The sequence below is a fragment of the Arachis hypogaea genome, chromosome 16 (genome assembly GCF_003086295.3).
Source record: "Arachis hypogaea cultivar Tifrunner chromosome 16, arahy.Tifrunner.gnm2.J5K5, whole genome shotgun sequence".
Classification (NCBI taxonomy): Eukaryota; Viridiplantae; Streptophyta; class Magnoliopsida; order Fabales; family Fabaceae; genus Arachis; species Arachis hypogaea.
The window spans coordinates 91,286,077-91,308,854 of record NC_092051.1 but is presented as its reverse complement, the minus strand read 5'-3'; the positions used below and the strand labels follow the sequence as shown (position 1 = coordinate 91,308,854).

The following is a 22,778-nucleotide window of genomic DNA, read 5'->3' as shown; positions in this document are numbered from 1 at the left end:
TTTGTCACCCTTAATATATTCAATTTTTATTGGATATTGTAACAAAAATAATTGCCATCTTACCAATCGTCCATGATTATAATCAACTTTTAAATTATATTGTATGAAACCTGTTAGGTAACTTGAATCTATCCTTAATGTGAATTCTCTGGGTAGTAAATCAATTTTCCATTTCTTAAGAGATTTAATTGCTGCTAGAGTTTCCTTTTCATGAGTGGTATATCTCTGTTCTGTTGGAGTAAAAGTCCCTGAAATATACCTGCAAAGTAATTCCTTTGGGGAATATTTAGAATCTAGTGATTCTTTTTCTTGTTCCAAACTTTTTATAGCTTTCTTAGCTTTTAGACATCCTGACCAGGTTATGTCTGAAGCATCTGTTTCCACTATTAAATAGTCATTTTCTTCTGGAATATAAAGTTCTGGAAGTTTTTCACATAATTTTTTAATTCTTTGAATTTGCATACTATCTTTTTCATCCCATTTCCATTCTTTTTTAGTACTTATTTTTGGAAATAAGCTTTTAGTGTATTCTGTTATATTCTTTAGAAATCCTTGATCAGAAATATAATTTATACACCCTAAAAATCTTTGTAATTGTTTTCTATCTTCTATTTTATTAGGAAATAAATTTACCTTTTCTAAAACATTTGGTTGAAGTATTAGCTTTCCTTGAGTGGATAGAATTAATCCAAGAAACTCTATTTCTTGTTTTGTTATTCTTGCTTTCTTTTTGCTAAGCACTAATCCTTTTTCTTTACATCTTTCTAAAACTATTAATAATTTTTGAAGATGATCTTCTTTATCCTGTTTTGTAAAAATTAGTATATCATCAATGTACACTAAAACAAATTCATTTAACTCTTTTAGATTTTCTTCCATAAATCTTTGATAAATACCTGGGGCTTGTTTTAATCCGAATGGTAATACATTCCATTCATAGAGCAACACACTTGTTGATTCTTTTGTTGGGCAAGTAAAAGCAGTTAATTTCTTTGTTTCTTCGTCTAAACGAAGTTGCCAATATCCTGATTTTGCATCAAGAGATGAAAACCAAGTTGCTCCTTTGATTTTTTCTAAAATAGAATCTTTTCTTGGAAGTTTATGAGCATCACCAATAGTTGCTTCATTCATCTTCTTATAGTTTATAACCATTCTTCGTTTTCCCCTTTTAATTTCATTATTGTTTTCGACGTAAAATGCTGGAGCCGCATGAGGACTTTTACTTAGTCTTATGATTCCTTTTTCCAAAAGATCTTTACATTCTAATGAGAACTCTTCTCTATCTCTTGCGGAATAAGGAATTTTATTTGGAACATTTATCTCTTTTGTAGGATCTTTTAATTTAATGCTTACTAATTCGTTATTTGTATTTTTAATATCTAAAGGATTTTCAGCACAAATTTCATCCAAAAGTTCTTCTATCTTTATTTCAAGATTATTTTTTGGAATATTTATTTGAAAGTATAAATTTAAATAACATGTTTCTAATATAGAAAATATTTTAAATTTTAAGATCTTATCTATAGTAGTAGTTGGTATTTTTATACGTTTTGATTTTTGATTTATTGAAGAATCGTGTGGAGCTTTTAAAACTATATATGTTAATTCTTGAATGAATGGATGAAATAGCTTTAGAAAGTTATTGCCTATGATAAAATCCATTCCAGAATCTAACATATATATAGATGGAACAATGAACCTATAATTTTGAATAAAAATTTCAGCCATCTCTGCTTTTTGGTCAATTTTATGTATTGATTTGTCAGCTATTCTAACTCTTAATGGTTTCTTTAATTTTTTCCAATCAAGTTTTATATTTGTACTAGCAAAGCATTGTGTTGCTCCAGTATCTATGAAAGCATTTATAAACTTTTCTGTTATTTTTATAGTAATAAATGTGGCACTATTACTCAGTTTCTGAGTCTGTTTCTGAAACATATTCAAAAATATAGTCTAAGTTATCATCAGATTCTTCTAATGGTTCCATGAAATAAGATTTAGCAATTTCTATTTGTTTGGTAAGATCCTTTTTATCCTTCTTTTTTGGACATTCATTTGCATAGTGTCCTTCTTCTTGGCAATACCAACACTTACAATTTTCTTTTTTATTTGGGCAATAGTTATTTTTTTGTCTTTTGTTTTTATTGTTATTTTCCTTTCTAAAATACCTCTTTTTTCTCCAGTTTGGATAGTATTTTCTTTTTCTAAATTGATATTTTCTTTTTCTTTGAAAATTTTTATTAAGACCATATTTTTGAGGTATCTCTTCATTATCCTGACAGCAAATTCTAATTATATTTGCAAATCTTTTTTGAGTTGCTTCTTGCATACAACGTTCTTTTATTTCCTTTCTTATTGCAGAGGTTGCTCCACCAAAATTATTTTCAATTGTCCCTCTATTTATTTCTCTTATAAATCTTCCCATTATAAATTCATTAGCAGGATATGGAAGTTTTGTTATATACATACTAAGATAATGATTTTTATCTTCTTCTTTTAATTTGTAATAATGTATTCTATATTCACATATACAAGACTCCACATTACATAAATCATATATCTGAATATTAGCTAAATGGTTTTTTGCTTCTTGATATTCTTTATTATAGACTTCTTGTCTATGATCTATAATATTTTTCCCAAAAAATTCTTTATATAGAATCATCATTATATATAATATCTTATCATAAGCTGTTGTTTTTGTTTCTAATTCTTCTATTATTTGGTTTTCTGTTGATGTCATATAATCTCTTATAGTTCCTTTAGTATGAAACCTTATGTAATTCCAAATGTCTCTTCTAGACAATTCACTAAGTTTTGGATTAGTAAATGCTTCTAATAAGAAGGAATTCAACCAGTTTTCGAAAATTTCTTTTTCATTCTTTTTACAGTCTAAATCGAGCATTCTTTCTCCTTCCATTTCCTGGATTTTAGGAACGTATTTTGATGGTATTTTTGTATATTTTGAATCTTTATTTATAAACCCCTTTTTAAAAGCATAATTATCAAAACCTGTTTCCCATTTAAATTGAGATTGATTATCCTTAGATGTTCCAGCTTCATTTTTTACTTGTATTGGAATTGCTGGTTCTTCGTCACTAGAATAATCTAGGATATGTTCTTCATTTTCTATATTTTCAGAATTTACTAATTCTTCTTCTATTTGAAATCCTTGTTCCATAATATTATTTTCTTGAGCTATTTTTAATTGTTTAAAAAGCATTGTAACTTCTTCTAATTTTTCTTCAATATTCATAATTTTAGTGGTGGTTTTACTTTTAAATCTGTTATGTTGATTATATTTTGAAACTTTTCTTCTTTGGGATTCTCTTTTTCCTTATTTCTTTGAAATTTTATGGATACTAATATTTCTTCAAGCATATCTACTATAGAATTTAATTGTGGGTTAAAAGTATGATAAAGATGTGGGGAATCATTTCCATGGTAACATTTTTTAGAAATTCCGTGTGAAAAATAAGTTTTTTCAGGTTTTTAAAGACCTTCAATAAAACTTATAGTAAAATAAAGATTTTGAGAAAAATCATTTTGTATTGATTTTAGGAATTCGGTGTCATTATAGTTAACATTAGTTAAAATCATTAATTTTTGGTCTATTAATTTTGATAACTTAATTATTTCTTCTCTTAAATCTTCTAATTTACTTTTTTCCATTAGGTGACGTTTTTCTTTGTGAAGAGTTACAGTTTTAAGTGAAAAGTGTGGCTTTAGAATGTGTGGTTTAAGTTTTGCCACGTAAGCATATCTTTAAATCTGTATACTTTTTAATTTGTACCGTATAATTTTCTATGATATTTCTATAGGGTGCTTGATCCCAAAAAGTCTCAGAAGATTGCTATTTTGCTTAGAGCGCTTAATGTAACTATTAATGAAGTTTGTGAAACTCTAGGGAAACTGAAACTAATGATTAAATAAAATAGCTACATTGTTCACTACAAATAAAAGGCCTGTAGCTACGCTTTTTTTATGCTTTAAAAGCGTGGCCAAAAGAGGTCAATGGCCACACTTTTATGAGGGTGACAATTAATTAGAGATTTGGCCACGTTTTTTCTTGCTACGGTTGAAAAGCGTGGCAAAATGGGTCAATGGCCACGTTTTTATAAGGGTGGCAATTGATTAAAGATTTGGCTACGCTTTTTTTGCCACGCTTTAAATGCGTGGCCAAAAGGGTCAATGGCCACGCTTTTATGAGGATGGCAATTGATTAAAAATTTGACCACGTTTTTTTGTGCCACGCTTTAAAAGCATAGCCATAGATAGCAATAGGCACGCTTATAAAGCGTGCTAATAGAGTAGGCATACGGTGACAATTGTAAAGCGTGCCAATAGGTATGTTTAATATACTGAGCAAAAGCACTTCACTGTTAACAACTACACTTAAATGTTTTTCATTATTCTTCATCGTCCCAGAGCTTTTTCATCATATCGCGCCTCCAACCCTAACTCTGCTCCTCTCCGTTGGCGCTCCCTCCATCTCAAAGCCTCCGTCATGCTCATTCTCTCGTAAGCCCTCAAAAGTTGCTCCTTCCTCCATGGCTGAAACCCGTAACACTCTGTTTCTCCTCCTGCATCGCCGGTCTCTGTCTCCTCCTGCGTGTGGCTATGCTGAAGCTCCATGGGAAAGATATACAAGGGATTCCATGGGAAAAGCTTAACTACAGCTATAGAAGTACCGCGAAACTCGATTGAATCAGTACGAAAACTACGAGAACCTCTCGCGTTCTCGCAAGGATCTCGACAAGGTGAACGCCTCAACTGCTTCACGCTTTCACTTCTGATTAAGATGAAATTATGAATACTAATTCTAATTCTTTTCTAAACTCTCTGTTTATTTATTTATTTGGCAGGAGTGTTTGGAAGTGCAGAAGGGGAAGGCCATCTATGACTTCCAATTCAACACAAGGCTTGTAAAATTCACAATTGTGCATTTTTAGGTAGAGACTTTTGTTCATTTATACTTAAACTTTGCTAATTCTAAGGCATTTTTGGAGAAAGTGGGCTGTTTCATTTGAACTGCTATGTGTTTGATTTGAATAGAGCTTGTAATCATTTAAAAATTATTAAAAGCCATAAATCCCTGCTTGTGTTCCTTGCTTGGATAAATTGTTATCATATAGTTAATTTTTTTCTTCTTTGGAACAATTTAATCATGTCGATGTTTGCTACACTACACCTAGGGAGTTCTTATATTTGCCATGCATAATTTCTGGTGTCCATTTTAGCTCATTATTAGTCATTAATTTCTGGATTGTAGATTAGGATATAAAACAAACATATGCTCTAATATGTACCAAATTCTGATTAATAATATTCTGAATAATAACGTTATGATTTATGCTTTTCAGTAATACTTTAGTGCTTGTAATTTGCAAGGTTCCCAATGATGCTGTTATTCTTTACCATGCTAATGCTGAATAACATTTGATTATTCCTTTTATTATACTGAGGGAACTCCTTTAACTATAAATTGTGTAAATTTTGATCTGTTTTAGTGATTTATTTGTTCTTTATCAAAGTATGCATTTGGACGGTTTTGATTTGGTGTGACATGATCAGCTTGACCGCTTCCTTGTGAGGAGGACCGACAGCAATTTCAATGCCATGATACTGAAGCACTTGTTCATGAGCAAGGTTAACTAGCCTCCGTTTTCTTTGTCACGCTTGATTAAGTTTATGAAGGGTAAGGTTTGTTTTTTTCTCTCTTATCTTTCTCATAGATAAGATAGGAATCTTTCAAGTTTTGAGTACTTATACTCTCCAATGGATGTTTGTTTGTTTTATGCAGGAAGGTAAAATTGCCGTGGTAGTAGGAATTGTAACCGATGATATCAGAGTGTATGAAGTTCCTGCATTGACTGCACTCAGGTTTACAAAGACTGCACGTGCTAGAATAGAGAAGGCCGATGGTGAATGCTTGACATTTGATTAGCTTGCACTAAGGGCACCTCTCGGATAGAACATGATATGTGTAGATTAGATATATAATACACTTACTAGTTTCAAATGATGTCTATGACTATGATATATAAACTTATCAATGGATATTTGAGTTGGACTAGTTCAAACAATATTTATACCGTTTGATTGAATGAATCATATGAAACTAATTATTTATTCTTTTGTGAATTATAATGGTACTATGCATTATGATAGGATAAGTTTGGAAATGTTGAAGTGATCAGTTTTTAGATGGTTAATTTGGTTTATATATTGTTGTATGAATGTAGGTCCTTCTTAGCGGCCCAAAGAATTTCAGGGCAGCTATAAAACACTTTAGTTCTGCTCTTGGTGTTCCTCACAGCCATACCAAGCCTTATGTACGATCTAAGGGAAGGAAGTTTGAGAAGCTTGTTGAGAAATCAGAGTTTTTGAACTCGAGATTTATTTTATATTTGAGTATTAATTTTTTAACGTTTAAAATAATTATAGCAAAAATTATATATGTCACTAATTACTGTTTGATTTGTCTTGTAATAAAAATTACATACTATATTTACAGGTTTGGTAATAAAAAAGGACTGAAAATTTATATTATGCAGCAAAGAAGGTAAAGTCAAAAAAATGATTTTTTTTATTTTAATTTGAGAAGGCTATTGCCACGCTTTAAAAGCGTGGCCGTATCTCTCGCTATTGTCACACTTTAAAACCATGGTCATATCTCTCTCTATTGCCACGCTTTAAAAGCATGACCATATCTATCTTTATTGGCACGCTTCTAAAGCGTGGCCAAATCGTGGCCATATCTCACATATAGCCATGCTTTTAAATCGTGGTCATATCTCTCACATATGGCCACGCTTTTAAGCGTGCCAATCTGTAAAAGCGTGGCGATAGAAACAACCAGCACTCTTACAGATGTGACCCTTTCAAAAGCGTGTTAGTAGCTCAAAAAGCGAGATAAAAATTTATCACCACGCTTTTTTCAACTTTTTCCCACGCTTTAAAAGCGTGGCAATAGAGCTGTTTTCTTGTAGTGATTTTTCTTGAACTCGCTGTATCTCACTCACTGGAAGCGACTTAGACCAAATGAGAGTATTGAACATAACATGTATTTATTAGGGATTAAAATTTTTTTATATTTATTTATTTTATTTTATTTTTGATATACATTATATATATTTTTCACTTGGCCTTTTTTTTTCTTCTTTTCTTTTTTGGCTTGGTTTTAATTTCTTTTCGGTCTTCAGTTTTTTTTTGTCAGGAAGTAGACCAACAACCTAGCCCAGCCCCAAATAAAACAAAAGCCCATGCTTAACTCAGAAAAATCCAAAAACCTGACCCGGTTAAACTCCTCTCCCTCTCTTGCTTGTTGAAGCCGTTCTCCTCCTCCGTTGTAGGAGAAATGGATCCTCTCAATTTTTTCTTAACAATTGAAGGAGTAAAGTATGATCTCTCACAATTAATTTTATAAGTGGGACCAAGAATAAATATGAGAGAGAGAGAGCAATGAAAGATTAGAGACCACATCTTACACTTTCGATTTCTTTTAACAATTGAGAGAATCCATTCCCCATTGTAGGCTTTTCTAAAAAATTATTTTTTTAGCCAATTTCTAAAAAATTGTTGAAGTAATCTTTTGCTCCTCGAGCTTTTTGCTATTATCAAACAACCTATGCCCTTTATATTAGTACAGCATAAGCCTAAAAACAATGCCAAAAGATATTTTATATTTAAGCATGGCAAACTTACATTATTGCAACATAAACCCAAGATCAAGGTAACTGTGTCGCATAAAGACCTGCAATTCAGTTCATCGGTCATAAAAGCAACTGACTTCATGTCAGATTACAACTCACATTTTACGCGTCAATATTTTAGGAGGAACAACAATCCAAAAAGTACCAGGTGTATCATTCATCTCATTTAGCCAGGTACAAGTTAAAACTCACCATCCTCTAGTAAGTACTAACCACCCGGCTCTAGCCATCGTTTGATCGTGCATGGTAATAATAAATAGACGGAATGACTGTAACTATAAGTGTTCTAAAGATATTAATTTAAAAGGTAAAAAGATAAAAGTAGTACTATATATTCAAGTCTTTTTATGAATCAAATTCAACTAAGTTAAATAATAAGATTTAGAATAATATTAGTTATAACTAATTTTTGTTATGTTAGACTAATTTGATTAGACTTGGTTAACAAAAAGACTTAAATGTGTATGATTATTCAAGAGGATAATTATTAAAAGGAAAAGTTTTTTAAAACTCAATATTACAGTTAATATTCAATACAAGAAAAATATTTAAAATTCTTAAAAATAAAAATATCCTAAATTCAATTAGAAAAACATTTAAAATTCAAACTCAATGAAAACTAATTTTTAGTAGATTTTATATTGAGTTTGTTTAACAATCCACTATAGTATTTTAGCTAAAATTGATGGTTATATTGTTAATTCTTTAATATTGCTCTTGTTAAGAATATAAGGGGCGTTTGGTTTAGATTCTTATTTTTTATTTTATTTTTAGTATTTTTTGTTTTCAGAATTTTATGAAAAAAAAGTGAAAAACAAAAAAATATATGAATTTATTATTTTTTCATAAAATTCAAAAAATACAAAATACAAAAAATAAAATAAAAAATAAAAATATAAATTAAAATGCACGTTAAATTTTTTATACTCTTAATGTATTAAAAGATAAAGAAACTACTAGTTCCATAGTTTTTATACATTTGACAGATTTCAAATGCAAAAATATATAACAAGTGTGAATTCATTCGACCTACAGAGAACAGTAAAAATTAAAAAACTAATTAATATCAGTTAAGATAAAACATAAATATAAAAAAAGGATTGATTGTTATTTTTTTTAAGCAAATGGGGATACATGAAGGAATTAAGAGCGTAAAGATCTGCGTGCGCACCTTCCTTTGACCCTCTCCTTTGAAAGTTTTGTCGTTTTCCTATTATATATGGTTCTGAAAACTAGATCGAACTAACCGGTTTGATCGGTCTAATCTCAAAACGAACAGTAATGCAGTTCGGTTTAACATAAAAAATTGCTACAGTAAAAATAGAAAAAAAATCGTTGAACTGGTTGGGAACCAGCTGGTCAGACCGAATCAGACCTGGCCGATTTACTTAAAGTGACGTCGTTTACGTTGTTAAGAAAAAGAACGCGCCAAGGTTCTCTTTGGTTCTCACCCCATTCCTCTACGCTACAGTTCCCCCACCCCTAAATTGTAACACCATACTACCAGAATGATACGCCTCCGATTGCGCCACTCTAATAGCGATGGACATTACGACAATATCCATATATTTAATAATAAAACAGGAGCTTTTAACTCGAAACTATATCAACTTTCGTTGAAAATCAGAAATACTTTTTCTTTTTATAAACATACATACATACAAACCAATCACAATACTACATATATATATATATATATATATATATATATATATAATAACAAGATTTCCTTATACAAGTAACTTATAAACATTCAATATCATTACAATTATGACTCCTATCCCTCTTTACAAAAATATAATGAAAATAATGGCGAGGAAAAAATAATAACTAAGTTAATACAACAATATCGCATAACCACAAAAATTTTAGAATTGTCATAAGAAGATATATGTAAAGAAAGTTGTCTTCAACTGCAGTGATCATCGCTCGTCTTATGAATTATTTCAAAAATCCACACTTAATTATCCAAAAATTGAAATTCATATTTCAATTACAAAAATATTAAAAGTTACTTAAATTATATGAATGACCAATATGTTCCAAGCATAGGTTCATTAAATCTATGCTAAACCAGTTTGATTTTTTTTGCTTTGCTAAACCATAAATATAAATCAATCACGACCTCCAGCCCAAGCAAAATCAATCAACACTCAAACCACCATAATCCGAACTAACCAATCACAATCACAAATAATGAAGTTCAAACACAATCAAGAACAATAACAGCAAGTATGACAAGTAGCAGTTAAACAGAAATATTCACATAGGCAAACCAAATACAATATGCACACCCAAACAATGTCATAAGATGAACATGATGCATGGCTGTTCTACTGGCCATGAGCTCACGCGTCAATTATATTGTCAGAACCCGACTCGAGTAAGTAGGATTCACCATCGTCCTTACACGAAGGATCCACAAACAAGCGAGATTCACCAACTGTCCTCGCCCGGAATATGCAAGCAGGATTAACCACCTCGCTTGCCTATCACATTAAACCACGAGTAAGTGGGATTAACCACCTTCCTTACCGGGAGCCACGAACAAGCAGGATTACCACCGTCCTTGCTCGGAACTAACCTATCTGGGATATAGTGTCCATGCACACTCTTGGGATATAGTGCCTGGCACACTTTTCAATCATAATCATAAGTTTTCAAAATCAATCAAGTTCAAAATTGTAATCAAACTCAATTCATAATTATAATCGAAACCATGAGTCTTTATAGTCCTATTCATCATGATTCAAAATCATACTCATTGTCACAATCAGACTCAAATCATAATTAAAATCGACACCGTAAGACTTTATATTCACAATTCAAAATCATACTTGACCCATTTACTTCAATAACAATATATTAATATTTAGTTCATCTTGTGACAAGAATCAACTTCATTTCTCAGTTTATCTAAAATTCATAGCTGGGTTCGCATACCAATTGAAAACTCAGATTCATTGGATTTTCCCACACTCATTTCAAAGCTCAAAAATTAGTTATCAAAAATAATATGGAATTCACAGGGGTTACAAGCTTGCAAGGAAGACTATAAAGACAAAAACAGAGTTCTTTCCAAGAAAACATGACGTGTACGCAGGCACACCTTTGTCCACACGCACAGAACAGAGCCAATTTCCCCGACGGGTGCGTGCGTACCACCCTGTGCATACGCGCAGCTTGCAACTTTTCGTTGGCGTGCGTACGCACTACCTTGTGCGCACACACAGGCTTCATCAATGGCCCTGTATAGTGCGTATGCACACCTTTGTGTGTGCACGCACTAACAAAATTCTAGTGTGCTACGAAATTCCGAAGTTTCAGTTTTATAGTACAGTTTTCAAACCCTCATAACATTTATTTCAAAAATTCTCGTCCGTTCTTCAAATGACATAAACTAGACAAATCCCATTTTTATTTAAAATAAGTTTCAAAAAATTTTGAGGTCCGAAGGACAAGTTATGGCCCGTCGAACTTAGTCAGAAATCACTTTTTACCCAAAAACTTAGCACATTCAAAACAGACATTTTTCCAAAATTCATTCTTTTGAAAACCAGCTAAATTCTCATTTCATCCTTTACAAAATCACACTTTTCTTACTACACACTATTTAACACTTTTTCTCAAGTCATTTTCCTTAAAAACCAACTCCACTTTTCGTAACATATTTCGAAACCTCCAAAGCAACTTCAAAACCATTTCAAGCTTAAATCTTTTTCAAAAGACTCAAAAATCATCCTGTTTACAAATTACAATCCTAATCAAAACAACATAATCATTTATTTTTAAATCAATCACTGAATTACTTCAAAATCAAACAAATTAATTCTTCAATTAACCCTTATTACTTAAGATTTCACCAATACTCCGAAAAAATATTTCTTTAATTTGAATTAGTCAATAAAAATTTATTTTCGTTTAACCAATCAAGTTCAAATACTCTAAATTTACTAAAACTTTCTCGAGGCATAGTTCCTTAATCAAAATTAACCAAATAAAGTTTCAAAACAAAGCCCCTAGCTTTTATGAAATTAGAACCGCTGATGAGTGAAAATTGAAGCTCATAGATACCAGCAAGTGCATCGGATTGTGCAAGTAATACCATGGTATCGTTCCCATGAGGATTAAAGGATTGAGAAAGCAATTATCATATCAAAAGTCTAATTAGATTAATAAAACCTGATTGATGAGGAGCGCAAGATTGAGTCTTGCTGAGAGATTTGAAAATCTTGAATGTTGAATGCTTGAATGCCACGGACAGTGAGCTTGAATGATGATTTGAGAGAAGATAGTGATGGTGAGAGTCAAGGGCTATGGAGATGTTTGTGCTTTTTAGAGAAATCAAACCTTATTTAAATACCTTGAAATTGCAAAATTCTTTCACGAAAAAATCTTTAGTAATTGATTTTCAATTCATTGGCTCCTTATTTCCTCAAACATTAATTAGTCGTCAATTAATTAACCAAGAGATTAAGTAAAAAAAATTGATTTTAGATTCAATTAAGATTTAAAAGTAGTCCTTAGGTCGTACAAGCTAGTCCTGTCCATTTAAATTTTAAAAGAAAACACAAATTTCAAAAGTTGTTCTAATATGAATTATATGTCACTTATAATTAGAGTGATTGAAAATCATGTATGTGTCGCATACTAATTGAACCATTATTCCTAGCCGAATTCAAAAAGTCATGTGAAAGAGTTTTTAAGCTTAATTCAAATATCAAAATTTCCAATTATTATAATAGAATTCAAAAGAGATTAGCATACCTGATGGGTGGAAATCGGATTCCACACCAAAACTCAACGGCAAGTGTACCGGGTCGCATCAAGTAGTAATAACTCACAAGAGTGAGGTCGATCCTACAGGGATTAATGGATCAAGCAATTTTAGTGAGTGATTAGTCTAGTCAAGCTAACATTGAAGTGAAATTGATGAAATTTAAAGCAACAGAATGTAAATGACAAGAAATTTAAAGTTGCAGAAAGTAAATGAGCAGAAGCTTAGAGAGCAGGAAATGTAAATTGACAGAATCTTAAATGACAAGAAATGTAAATTGCAGGGAAGGTAAGGGGATTTGGGAGCAAGGAAATCAAAGAAGCATTAAATCAAAACTCAGGACAATTGCAGGAATTGTAAATTGACAGAAGCTTAAAGAATAAGAAATGTAAATTGCATTAAGTGTAAATTAGCAGAATGTAGATTGAACAAAAGCTTAGAGAGCAAGAAAAGTAAATTGCAGCAAAATGTAAAGGGGGCTGGGTGCTAGAAATTAAATGAAGCAGTAGATCTTGGAACAATTGCAGAGGAATTAAATGTGCAGGAAATGTAAATTGAGAGCAATGAGAATAGAAAGCAATGAGAACAGAAGATTAAAATCAAGCTCATGTAAATTGAATTGTAAGATTGCAGAAAGGGAATTTTGTAGCAGAGAAGGAATTTGAAACTTGCATAAGCCAATTTGAATTCAATACTTGAAATGTAAAAGTGCAGAAAATTGAAAGTGTTTCAAAGAGAACTTTCTATTCTACCCTATTCCTAAAGCTCTCTAGCAAAGCCAGCCTCCTTTACATTTTGCTGCAATTTACTTTTCTTGCTTTCTAAGCTTTTATCCAATCTACATTCTGCTAATTTACACTTAATGCAATTTACATTTCTTGTTCTTTAAGCTTCTGCGAATTTACAATTCCTGCAATTGTCCTGAGTTTTGATTTAATGCTTCTTTGATTTCCTTGCTCCCAAATCCCCTTACGTTCCCTGCAATTTACATTTCTTGTCATTTAAGATTCTGTCAATTTATATTTCTTGCTCTCTAAGCTTCTGCTCATTTACTTTCTGCAACTTTAAATTTCTTGTCATTTACATTCTGTTGCTTCAAATCTCATCAATTTCACTTCAATGTTAGCTTGACTAGACTAATCACTCACTAAAATTGCTTGATCCATCAATCTCTGTGGGATCGACCTCACTCTTGTGAGTTATTACTACTTGATGCGACCCGGTACACTTGCCGGTGAGTTTTAGTATGGAATCCGATTTCCACCCATCAAGTTTTTTGCGCCGTTGCCGGGGATTGATTTAGATCAACAATGATTAAGTGGGTAAGAAGTCTAGATTAAGCATTTTATTTGCTTTTGTTCTCTGTTTTAAGTTGATAGCAAGGTGTTTGAGTTATTGCCTCACTAAGAAAGTCTTCTCTGAGATATGAATTTCAATTTTCATTGGTGTTGTGTTCTACAAAATTCAAATGGAGTTCAACTCATCTTATGATCAAATAAATTTTATGGGATATTACCCACCACCACCAATTTCTAATGATGGCTGGGAATATCACCAACAAATTACAAATTCTGAGCACTCCAATCCATGGAGATATGTCTCAGAACCACAAGATGAGCAAGAGAATCATATGGGATATTGCTCACCACCATAAAATGATTCAAGTAATTATCCTAATGGTGGTTGGGAATATCACCAAGAATGTGAACAATCAAGTGCAATGAATTTCCTTCCAGAGCCACAAAGTGACTCATACTATGATGACAGTTACACAAACCATGGCTGGAAAGGGAATTTCAATGATTCATATTCCACTCATCATGAAATATCAACACTGGAGTATGCTTTCAATGAGTTCATGGAAGATTGTCCTCCAAGGCAACAAAATGATTCATACTATGATGAATTCAACAATGATTCAAGTTGTGCTTGGAAAAATCAAAATCAGAAAGCATTTGACAATTCATACTCCACTTATCAAGAGCTATCATCACTTGAGCAAACCTTCAATTCATTCATGGAAAGCTGTCAAACCTCACCTCCTAGTTTTTCATCTGAAAATTCTTCATCAATTAACTATCCCTTGACACAAAATCTCTTCCAAAACACATAGTCCACACAAACTTCCATGAACAAAAGCCTTTCAAGGCTTGAAACCATGCTTGAAAGATATGAAAGGGAGGCACAGAAATCCTAGAATGACCAAGAAAACTCCCTCAAAAACACGAAAGTGCTGGTAAACCAAATGTTAAATGTGAAGGAGGAAGTAGAAGAGCAAGAGGAAGAGGCTACTGAGTCAAGTGAATTTTCAGTGAAGAAGGAAGAGGTGGTGGAAATATTTGAACCTGAAACTGCACTTGAGATGACAAGAGAACATGACAACTCACAACCTCCTCAAACTCCCCTGGACCAAAAAGTCTCAACAACTGAATCTGTGATTGAAAGATATGAAGAAGAGATGAATAAATCTTGGGAAGAACAACAAACCTCCTCCATGAAAGTGCTGTTAGGTCAAATGTTGAGTGCAAAGGAGGAAGTGGAAGAGCAAGAAAGTGAGGAAGACACTCAAGAGAAGTCACACTCAATTGAAGCAGAGAAGTGCATAGAGGAATGGCTCATGGAACAACCAATTCAAAAGGCTTTTGATGAAGAAAACACTCCAACAATCACACAACCACCAAGTCTTGATATCCAAGAAGTGAAGGCAACTAATAAGAGCACCAATCCTGTCCCTGATCCAGCAAGCAAGCTCAATCAAGCCATTAACAAAAGAAAGCTTGCTGAGGAAAGACCAAGACAGGGGACACTAGCTGGTTCATATCCCCCCTTGAGGTCATTCCTCTTAACAAAATAGAAGAAGAGGAAGAAAGTGAAGAACATGTCAACTATAGGTAACTGGTGCACGAAATTGTGATCATCAATAATGGCGCTAAAGACTTGGAGCTCTCAAACGTGAATCACACTTTGTCACAATTCCGCACAACTAACTAGCAAGTGCACTGGGTCGTCCAAGTAATAAACCTTAGGTGAGTAAGGGTCAATCCCACGAAGATTGTCGGCTTGAAGTAAGCTATGGTCATCTTGTAAATCTCAGTCAGGCGAATTCAAATGGTTATGGAGTTTAAGGTGATGAAAATAAACATAAAATAAAGATAGAGATACTTATGTAATTCATTGGTGGATTTCAGATAAGCGTATGAAGATGCTTCGTTCCCCTTGAACCGCTGCTTTCCTATTGCCTTCTTCCAATCATTCATACTCCTTTCCATGGCAAGCTTTATGTTGGGCATCACCATTGTCAATGGCTACATCCCGTCCTCTCAGTGAAAATGGTCCTGATGCTCTGTCACAACATCGGCTAATCAGCTGTCGGTTCTCGATCATGTCGGAATAGGATCCATTGATCCTTTTGCTTCTGTCACATGCCCCACAATCGCGAGTTTGAAGCTCGTCACAGTCATCCCTTCCTAGATCCTACTCGGAATACCACAAACAAGGTTTAGACTTTCCGAATCTCAGGAATGGCCGCCAATAATTCTAGCCTATACCACGAAGGTTCCAATCTTAGATCAGAAACCCAAGAGATACGCATTCAAGCCATTGCTAGTAGAACAGAGGTGGTTGTCAGGCACATGTTCATAGGTGAGAATGATGATGAGTGTCACGGATCATCACATTCATCAAGTTGAAGAATGAATGAAGATCTTGGAGAAGAAATAGACTTGAGTTGAATAGAAAAACAATAGTACTTTGTATTAATTCATGAAGAACAGCAGAGCTCCACACCTTAATCTATGGTGTGTAGAAACTCCACCGTTGAAAATACATAAGAATAAATAGTGTAAGCATGGCCGAATGGCCAGCCTCAAAGGTCTAAGGACTAAACGTCCCAAGATTTTTTTTGTCAAATACAATAGTAAAAGGTCCTATTTATAGAGAAATAGTAGCCTAGGGTTACAGAAATCAGTAATTAATGCAGAAATCTTCTTCCGGGCCCACTTGGTGTGTGCTTGGGCTGAGCATTGAAGCTTCCATGTGTAGAGACTTTTCTTGGAGTTAAACGCTAGCTTTTGTGCCAGTTTGGGCGTTTAACTCCAGCTTTTGTGCCAGTTTCGGAGTTAAACGCCAGAATTCTTGAGCTGACTTGGAACGCCTGTTTGGGCCATCAAATCTCAGGCAAAGTATGGACTATTGTATATTGCTGGAAAGCCCAAGAAGTCTAATTTCCAACGCAATTGAGAGCGTGCCAATTGGGCTTGTGTAGCTCCAGAAAAGCCACTTTGAGTACAGGGAGGTCAGAATCCAACAGCATCTGCAGTCCTTTTTCAGCCTCTGAATCAGATTTTTGCTCAAGTCCCTCAATCTCAGCCAGAAAATACCTGAAATTACAGAAAAACATACAAACTCATAGTAAAGTCCAGAAATATGATTTTTAAATAAAAACTAATAAAAATATAATAAAAACTAATTAAAATATACTAAAAACATACTAAAAACAATGCCAAAAAGGGTATAAATTATCCGCTCATCACAACACCAAACTTAAATTATTGCTTGTCCCCAAGCAACTGAAAATTAGATAGGATAAAAAGAAGAGAATGTACAATGAATTCCAAAAACATCTATGAAGATCAGTATTAATTAGATGAGCGGGGCTTTTAGCTTTTTGCTTCTGAACAGTTTTGGCATCTCACTTTATCCCTTGAAGTTCAGAATGATTGGCTTCCATAGGAACTCAGAATCCAGATAGTGTTATTGATTCTCCTAGTTAAGTATGTTGATTCTTGAACACAGCTACTTTATGAGTCTTGGCCGTGGCCCTAAGCACCTTGTTTTCCAGTATTACCACCAGATACATAAATGCCACAGACACATAACTGGGTGAACCTTTTCAGATTGTGACTCAGCTTTGCTAGAGTTCCCAATTAGAGGTTTCCAGGGTTCTTAAGCACACTCTTCTTTTTTCTTTGGACCTTGACTTTAACCGCTCAGTCTCAAGTTTTCACTTGACACCTTTACGCCACAAGCACATGGTTAGGGACAACTTGGTTTAGCCGCTTAGGCCAGGATTTTATTCCTGTGGGCCCTCCTATCCACTGATGCTCAAAGCCTTGGATCCTTTTTATCACCCTTGCCTTTTGGTTTAAAGGGGTATTGGCTTTTTCTGCTTGCTTTTCTCTCTTTTTTTTTGCAAGCTTTTCACTGCTTTTTCTTGCTTCAAGAATCAATTTTATGATTTTTCAGATCATCAGATAACATTTCTCCTTTTCCTTTCATTCTTTCAAGAGCCAACAATTTTAACATTCATAAACAATCAAATTCAAAAATATGCACTGTTCAAGCATTCATTCAGAAAGACAATAGTATTGCCGCCACATCAAAATTTGAAATTCATGCACTTCTTTTTCTTTTTCAATTAAAAACATTTTTCATTTAAGAAAGGTGATGGATTCATTTTCATAGCTTTAAGGTATAGACACTAAGACACTAATGATCATGTAATAAAGACACAAACATAGATAAACATAAAGCACAATTTTCGATAAAAACAGAAAAATAAAGAACAAGGAAATTAAAGAACGGGTCCACCTTAGTGATGGCGGCTTGTTCTTCCTCTTGAAGATCTTATGGAGTGCTTGAGCTCCTCAATGTCTCTTCCTTGCCTTTGTTGCTCCTCTCTCATGGTTCTTTGATCTTCTCTAATTTCATGGAGGAGGATGGAATGATCTTGGTGCTCCACCCTTAGTTGTCCCATGTTGGAACTTAATTCTCCTAGGGAGGTGTTGATTTGCTCCTAATAGTTTTGTGGAGGAAGATGCATCCCTTGAGGCATCTCAGAGATTTCATGATGAGGAATTTCCTCATAATCTTGATGAGGTTCTCTTGTTTTCTCCATCCTTTTCTTAGTGATGGGTTTGTCCTCATCAATGAGAATGTCTCCCTCTATGTCAATTCCAACCGAATTGCAAAGGTGACAAATGAGATGAGGGAAGGCTAACCTTGCCAAAGTGGAGGACTTGTCCGCCACCTTGTAGAGTTCTTGGGATATAACCTCATGAACTTCCACTTCCTCTCCAATCATGATGCTATGTATCATGATAGCCCGGTCTATAGTAGCTTCAGACCGGTTGCTAGCGGGAATGATTGAGCGTTGGATGAACTCCAACCATCCCCTAGCCACGGGCTTGAGGTCATGCCTTCTTAGTTGAACCGGCTTCCCTCTTGAATCTCTCTTCCATTGAACGTCCTCTTCACATATGTCCATGAGGACTTGGTCCAACCTTTGATCAAAGTTGACCCTTCTAGTGTTGGGGTGTGTATCTCCTTGCATCATAGGCAAGTTGAATGCCTACCTTACATTTTCTGGACTAAAATCCAAGTATTTCCCTCGGACCATTGTAAGCCAATTCTTGGGGTCCGGGTTCACCCTTTGATCATGGTTCTTGGTGATCCATGCATTAGCATAGAACTCTTGAACCATTAAGATTCCGACTTGTTGAATGGGGTTGGTGAGAACTTCCCAACCTCTTCTTCGGATCTCATGTCAGATCTCCGGATACTCATTCTTTTTGAGTTTGAAAGGGACCTCGGGGATCACTTTTTTCTTGGCCACAACTTCATAGAAGTGGTCTTGATGCACCCTTGAGAGGAATCTCTCCATCTCCCATGACTCGGAGGTGGAAGCTTTTGCCTTCTCTTTCCTCTTTCTAGAGGTTTCTCCGACCTTTGGTGCCATAAATGGTTATGGAAAAACAAAAAGCTTTAGCTTTTACCACACCAAACTTAGAAGGTTGCTCGTCCTCGAGCAAAAGAAGAAAGAAGAGAGTCGAAGAAGAAGAAATAGAGGAGATGGAGTGGGCTTTGTGTTTTGGCCAAGGGGGAGAAGTGGTGTTTAGGTTGTGTGAAAATGAAGGAGTGAAGATAGGTTTATATAGGGGTGAGAGGGGTGTGTATGGTTCGGCTATAGAGGGTGGGTTTGGGAGGAAAAGTGGCTTGAATTTGAATGGTGAGGTAGGTGGGGTTTTATGAAGGATGGATGTGAGTGGTGAAGAGAATGGTAGGATTTGATGATTGGTGAATGGGTGAAGAAGAGAGAGAGTGGTGGGGTAGGTGGGGATCCTGTGGGGTCCACAGATCCTGAAGTGTCAAGGATATCTCATCTCAGCACCAAGTGGCGTGCAAAACGCCCATTTCTGCCAATCCTGGCGTTAAACGTCAGGCTGCTGCCCATTTATGGCGTTTAACGCCAGCTTCTTGCCCATTCCTGGCGTTAAACGCCAGTCTGGTGCCCTTTTCTGGCGTTAAACGCCCAGAATGGTGCCAGACTGGGCGTTTAACGCCCATTCTGCTACCTTTACTGGCGTTTAAATGCCAGTAACTATCTCCTCCAGGGTGTTCTGTTTTTCATTCTGTTTTTTACTTTGTTTTTTCTTTTTCAATTGTTTTTGTGACTTCACATGATCATCAACCTACAGAAAACATAAAATACAAAAGAAAATAGAAATTTAACATAGATAAGTAAAAATTGGGTTGCCTCCCAACAAGCGCTTCTTTAATGTCAATAGCTTGACAGTGGCTCTCATGGAGCCTCACAGATGTTCAGAGCAATGTTTGGAACCTCCCAACACTAAACTTAGAGTTTGAATGTGGGGGTTCAACACCAAACTTAGAGTTTGGTTGTGGCCTCCCAACACCAAACTTAGAGTTTGACTGTGGGGGCTCTGTTTGACTCTGTATTGAGAGAAGCTCTTCATGCTTCCTCTCCATGGTGACAGAGGGATATCCTTGAGCTTTAAACACAAGGAAGTCTCCATTCACTTGAATGATCAATTCTCCTCTGTCAACATCAATCACAGCTTTTGCTGTGGCTAGGAAGGGTCTGCCAAGGAAGATGGATTCATCCATACACTTCCCAGTCTTTAGGACTATGAAATCAGCAAGGATGTAATGGTCTTCAACCTTTACCAAGACATCCTCTAGAAGTCCATAAGCTTGTTTCTTTGAATTGTCTGCCATCTCCAGTGAGATTCTACCAGCTTGCACCTCAATGATCCCTAGCTTCTCCATTACAGAGAGAGGCATAACGTTTATGCTTGACCCTAGGTCACACAGAGCCTTCTCAAAGGTCATGGTGCCTATGGTACAAGGGATTGAGAACTTTCCAGGGTCCTGTCTCTTTTGAGGTAATCTCTGCCTAGTCAAGTCATCCAGTTCTTTGATGAGCAATGGAGGTTCATCCTCCCAAGTCTCATTACCAAATAGCTTGGCATTTAGCTTCATGATTGCTCCAAGGTACTTAGCAACTTGCTCTTCAGTAACATCTTCATCCTCTTCAGAGGAAGAATATTCATCAGAGCTTATGAAAGGCAGAAGTAAATTCAATGGAATCTCTATGGTCTCAGAATGAGCCTCAGATTCCCATGGTTCCTCATTAGGGAACTCCATGAAGGTCAGTGGGCGTCCATTGAGGTCTTCCTCAGTGGGAATCACTGCCTCTTCCTCCTCTCCATATTCGGCCATGTGAGATGTGGTTATGGCCTTGCACTCTCTTTTTGGATTCTCTTCTGTATTACTTGGGAGACTGCTAGGAGGGAGTTGACAAATAGATTTTTTTGCCGGTATAGAAATTATCAATTGATCAATCGTAGTATAGTCTAAACCGACGCAAATCCTTCATCAAACAAATCTACAATCTATATCCGAGAGTACTAGTCTCCCGAGTCGTTCTCCCTTGGAATTGCCAAAGTGTGCATCTTATTGATTTAGTAAGCTTTGTTGGAATTCTTTGAAGGTTTTAGCAAAGCAATGAGAAACAAACAATCAATTATCAAAAGACTTGGCTTAGGGTTGGCATTAGAAATCCTATCCTTATAGTCCATTCAATGTTGACAACAATTAGGCCTTGCTCCATTTAGTTATCCCTTAGGTATAGAGGAAGGTCAAATGAAAGTAATCAACTTGAGTCACAAGTCCTAGCTTCACCTTATGGGAATCTAGCTTTAGTGCACTCCAAGCCAACTAGCAATCCCTAATTCCAAATAAACTATTAATACACTATTCAACTTCTTCCAAAGACCAAACCCTATGCCAAGTGTGAGAATTCTACTCCATAGCTAGTGTTGTCATTTTATCAAACATGTGATGAGCAAGAAGGAACGTCATAGTAAAATGAGAAGAAAAGTCAAATTGAAAGTATTGCAACACAAAGATCTAACAACAAGTCTCAAAGATTAGCAATGAAAATCCAAAATAGAGATGAAATCCAAAATTACAAAGTTGAATTCTAGATCTATGAGAATTGATCAATTGTATCTACTACTTGAAATTGGAGAAGAAAGTCTATGGCATGAACAAAGTGGAGTGAGAATTGTAGTGGATCTCACCAAAAAGTCATTGAAAATTCAGAAATTAGAAGAGGATGAACCCTAGTGAAGCTTGGAATCTCCCTCTTCTTCTCCCAAAAAGTGTAACTAACTCTCTCTTCTCCCCAAAAAAAGAAAAATATCTAGATCTAGAAGAAATGAACTAAAAGTGTCCTTAACCCTTGTTCCTTTGGTCTTCTTAAGCTTTTCCCGCCAAGGTGCTTCTCTAAGAGTGGAATCCTCAACTGCCTCCACGCCTAAGTCACGTGACTTCTTAAAAAAATCATATTCGCAAATCGGCGCGCACGCGCCGTTGAGACGTCTTGCAATGTGCGCGGAGGCGTGATGTACGCGTGCGCGCCCATGAAGATCCTGGCTTAGCTGCTTCTCAAGCCGGCTCTTGGCTTCGGCTCCACGTAGCCGTATCCGCGCGGGCGCGCCAGGTGCGCGCACGCGCCTATGCGGAAATTCCCAAGGCTTAATCCTCATGCTTCCTTTCTTCGTACCCATCTTCCTTCTCTCTTTCGGTCCATTCCTATTCTATATCCTGAAACCACTTAACACACAAGTCACGGCATCGAATGGCATCAAGAGAAGATCAGAGATGTATCTATTTTAGTGCAAAACAGGCATGTTTTCATTCATGAGGCAAAACTAGGGAAGGAATGCAAAATCTTGTATTTTTATATGGAAAGTGTGTGGAATCATTGATAAAACCCCTGAAATCATCACAAGATAAATCCTCAAATTGGGGTTTGTCAACCTCCCCACACTTAGATTCTAGCATGTCCTCATGCTTAGAGAAATACAAAGAAACACAGAAGACCGAGGGATCGCAAAAGTATAAGACTCATGAAGTGTAACCTACTTATATGCATGCAACTATGACTAGTGCTACTATCAACTTGGTTGGGAACAAATTAG

General features: G+C 35.2%; 1 non-coding gene and 1 pseudogene across 1 annotated transcript; both read left to right on the top strand.

Moving 5' to 3' along the window:
* The first annotated feature begins 4,633 nt into the window (after nucleotides 1-4,633).
* On the top strand, nucleotides 4,634-6,569 carry LOC112757224 (large ribosomal subunit protein eL18-like; annotated as a pseudogene).
* LOC112762075 (small nucleolar RNA snoR53Y) lies at nucleotides 5,392-5,471 on the top strand. Its single transcript, XR_003182433.1, has one exon. It is a non-coding gene; the product is annotated as a small nucleolar RNA snoR53Y (small nucleolar RNA).
* Nucleotides 6,570-22,778: the final 16,209 nt, after the last annotated feature.